We start from the raw sequence: 4,461 nt of genomic DNA, 5'->3' as shown, positions 1-4,461 counted from the left end.
ACCAGAAACACGGCAAGAACCCTAGAACCAAAGGGAAAGCAGCTGTAACAAAGGATTTTTCTGGAGATTTTCAAGGGGATTCAAGGCAGTTTGAAGGCTTCAGAGGAGATTATCCAACAGGAGTTTTTCATTACTTTCTCCCTTTGTATTTCTTGAATAGTTGTTTAATTTTCTGCTTGAACTATGGATCTTTGGTATTTTGTAATTGCGTATTTGATTTTGAACATGGATAGCTAAACTCCTCACGCTAGGGAGGGTTTGATCTAATTTAATGAAAGTTGTATTTTAAAAATCTGTTTGCTTATTGAATGTCTTATTCTCTAATCTTTTGTGTCTCTTGTGCTTAATTTCTAATTTAATTACCCATTAGATTAGAGACCTTAGATGTATGAAATTAGGCTCGGGAGAGTTAATTACATACGTTGAGAATTAAGAGACGCAACCTAAGGAGATATTGAGTCGGGAGGCTAGTATAACCTTAGGAGATCGAATATGGGCTAAACTTAATGAATGCAAAATTGGTTAAATTAATAGGGATATTAGTTTAATTAATTTAGCATATTATTTCACTTAGCGCTCGGGAGAGGGAGTGAGATTATCTTAGTGCCCATGATTTAAGATTGGATGTAACACATCAATAAGTGACAAATTTAGATAAATATAGCATAATTAGGTGAAGTCAAATCCCCTCCTAGCTCATTTTATCACAGAGATCCCTTCAATCCAATTCACTTTGGCATCCGTTGCTTACATATTTTAGTTAGTTAAGCTGTTCAATTTAGTTTTAATTCCCTTATTCTATATTGTCTAGATAAAACTGGTCTAGATTAATAGCAATACTTAGCTCTTTCCTAGTTAACAATCCCAGAGGACGATACTCGATCTTCGGATCATTATTACTTCACGATTCGTACACTTGCGAGCACACACGCTATTCTAAGCAAAAGTATTTTTCGCGTACCATCTGTCAAAAACTCATTTAAGGTCATTTAAATGGTGCTCCATTTCCTTAGTTTTCACTACCAAGTCATCAACATAACATTCAACCGTGTTATGGAGCATGTCATCAAAGACAGTTGTCATGGCCCTTTGATATTTTGCCCCTGCATTTTTAAGTCTCAATGGCATCACTGTATAATAATAAATGCTTCTTGGTGTTCAGAAAGTAGTAAGCTCTTCATCTTCTGGTGCCATCTTCATTTGGTTATATCTTGGGAATCCATCCATGAAGGATAACGCCCCGAATCCAGTAGTAGCATCAACTAACAACTCAGTTATTGGGAGTGGAAACTCATCCTTTGGACAAGCACTGTTGAGATCTCTATAATCCACACAAATACGAATTTGCCCGTTCTTCTTTTGTACAGGGACAATATTCACCAACCAAGTCCGATATTGGACTTCCTGAATAAAGCCAGCTTTAATTAGTTTATCAACCTTTGCTTTAATTTGTGTAACTAGTTGTGTATGGACACGTCTTTGGGCTTGCTTTACATATCAAACATCCTTTGATACTGCCAGTTTATGCACGGCCACCTTTGGATCTATCCCAAGCATGTCTTTATAACTCCAAGCACACATATCTCGATATCCTCAAAGACATTGCTCATATGATTGCTGTTTTTGTGCTGTCAAAAGAGCACTCAAAAAAATTAGCTTTGGGTCCTCTTCTGTACTAAGGTTAATTTCCTTAAGCTCATCAACCATTGCTTCTCCTCCATCTTCTAATCTCAGAGGAGCTGGTATAGTGTTAATGAATTCTTCTGAGGACTCAGGTGTACGATTTTTTGATTCATTAATAAAACTTTCTTCGAATGAGACACAATTAACCTGTTCATTTTCTTCTGGTTACTCTTGAATCACAATCCCTTCTTTTTCTGATGAAGCAGATTTTTGTTGTTTTTTTACCTTCCACTTCTTGTTCTTTTTAAACCATATTGCTCGAGCTGCAGATGGATATTTGATTCTTTCAAAGACAGAAACTCATGGTGTTGTATTTCTCGTATTTTCTTCTGAGAAGATAACCTGTTCTCTCTTCGAAAACACTTTAGGCTCAAAGGCAGCTTTCAAACAAGAGTTGTTTTGATTAATTACAACTTTTCTGTGTTGTTTCTTGAAAAAAAACTTTCTTACCCTTCGCTTTTGATTTTCTTGACATAGGGTTAGGAAATGCCCTTGGCTTGTTTGAATTGACAGTTACAACACGTTTGTTTGAGCTTCTGTGTTCGCCAAAAGTAATTGATATCTACATTTTTCCAACTAGGAAAGTTTGATCTAGCTTCCGAAGCGGGAAGGTGAAACTGGTTATTAATGTCTCAACCACACTCTTGACGGATGCTAAAGCCTTTTGTCCAGGAGCTCGCTGACTTTTTGGCACGTACTTAAAAGTCATCTTTTGATTGGGCTTGGATGAGCTCTTAACTTGTTTGGTGGTGTCATTTATCTTTTCTTCTTTTGACATTTTATTGGCATCCTTTAAGATTGTGACATCGGTCGATTTGTAGAACTTTGCATCAACATAATTTACCTGTTCCCCTCTAAACGGGTAGAGATATGCATTTACTTTCATCACTTCTCCATCTTTGTAAAACTTAAAACATTGATGAAGTGTTGAAGGGATAACGCCACAGCCATGGAGCCACGGTCTTCCTAACAGCATGTTGTAGGAAGTATTTGAATCGATCACATGGAAAAGGACGTTCGAGTTTAATTCACCTTTTTCAGTTTTTAAGGTGATACTCCCCAATGCTCTCTCCCCCGCTTGGTTGAACCCTTGGATTGTCAACGGGGAAGGAGATAAATGTCAAGGTTGTAAGCCAACTGCCCTGAGAGTTTTCAAAGGGAGTACATTTACTGTCGAACCACCATCTAACATTATGCGGTTTATTTCAGTATCGAGAATCATTCTTGCAACATAAAGTGGTCGATTGTGGTTTTCTTCACCAAGTTGGTGGTCATAATCGCTAAAGGAGATGCATGCCATGCAAGAAGCACATATCGCATAAGATGACACTTTACCCACAGGAGCCTCTATTTTTCCTTTAAAAGGTTCAGGATTGGTCAATGTAGTTATGAGCGCTTTTCTAAGCTCTGGAGACATTTGTAAAACATCATAAACACTTAACAAAGCAGGAATATGCTTTAAATGAGCCATAATGTTGTAATTAACATGGCCTGATCGATTTTCTTCTTCTTTAATAGCCTTCGGATGGGCTCTGTTGTCTTCAGTTTGTATTTTTCTTGGCTTTTATGAGCTCATTTGCCTCTTATGCTTTTTGAATGTTGTGCTTCATTTCCCAAAGTGTTATTTCATCTACCTCCTCTAAATTGATGACATTTTGGAGGGAAACGGGCTCTTTTATCCCTTCTTCGTCTTCTTGTTCTTCTTCTTTACAAATCACGCAATAATGAATGGTGTCTTCATCATAAAGTGACTCTTCCTCTAGTGATATTTCGGAGGTGATATCACTATTGTTCCTTTCTTCTTCAGACGCTCTAGGATCCTCTTGAAGTGCTTTAGGCAGAAATTCCTTTAGCATGAAGGCGTTCTTATTGGTTGCATGTATTCTTCTTCATTGAGATTCCTTATTTTCTTGGCCCTTCTTCTTTTCTTCTTATTATTTTTTAGTTCGGGCCTCCTGATAAATTGAATACCTGAATGGTCGGTTGTCCTCGCACTTCTTTGTACACAATTTTCATTCTTCTTGGACTTCCTATTCACATGAAGGTGCCACTCATTCCCCAACTCGGGTTTATTGTCCGGTAGATCTTCTCACGTTTCAATACTTGGTTCATTCATAAGTTCATACAATGTGGGCATGTTGACATTGCTTGGAGTAAGTGTCTCAAGGTATATGTTGACAACCTTTACTTCATTGCCTATTTTAAAGGCTACCGGAACGGCGCCTCTTCGTAGGGTATTCACCGGTAAACGATCGTCCTCTACTAATGAAACAATATTTGATGTTACTTTTGGACATGAAGAATCCACTTCTATTTCTTTTCTTTTGATCATTCCTTCGACTATATTCTTCAGGACATACAATCCTTTAAGGAATGACTGATGATGCGATGGTATCGACAATAATTGGGATCATTGGTCTTATCAACCTCATTTGGCCTTTTTGGCGCAAGGAGTTTTATTGCTTTTGCAGCAAGCAACTCATCAAAAATTTGCTCCACATCCTCATCATCAAAAGAATATTTAACCTCTTTCCTTTCCTTAAAAGTGAGTTTCTTTGACTCTTCTCTTGCTTTTCCTTTGTGTTGATTCTTGTCATTCTTAACAAAGGTAGCCATTGTTTTGGTCTTTTTAAATGGCTTTTTCTTTTCAACTTTCTTCTCTTCTAGGTGAGATCTCATCATGGCACCTTTCTGACGAGCTATTTACCTTTCAACCATGCTCGCCTTTGAAACCAATTCATTAAAAGATTAGGGTTCTCCAGTTCCAATAAAATTAGC

The sequence above is a fragment of the Morus notabilis genome, unplaced genomic scaffold, assembly GCF_000414095.1.
Source record: "Morus notabilis unplaced genomic scaffold, ASM41409v2 Scaffold664, whole genome shotgun sequence".
NCBI classification, from domain to species: domain Eukaryota; kingdom Viridiplantae; phylum Streptophyta; class Magnoliopsida; order Rosales; family Moraceae; genus Morus; species Morus notabilis.
This window is presented reverse-complemented; position numbering follows the sequence as displayed.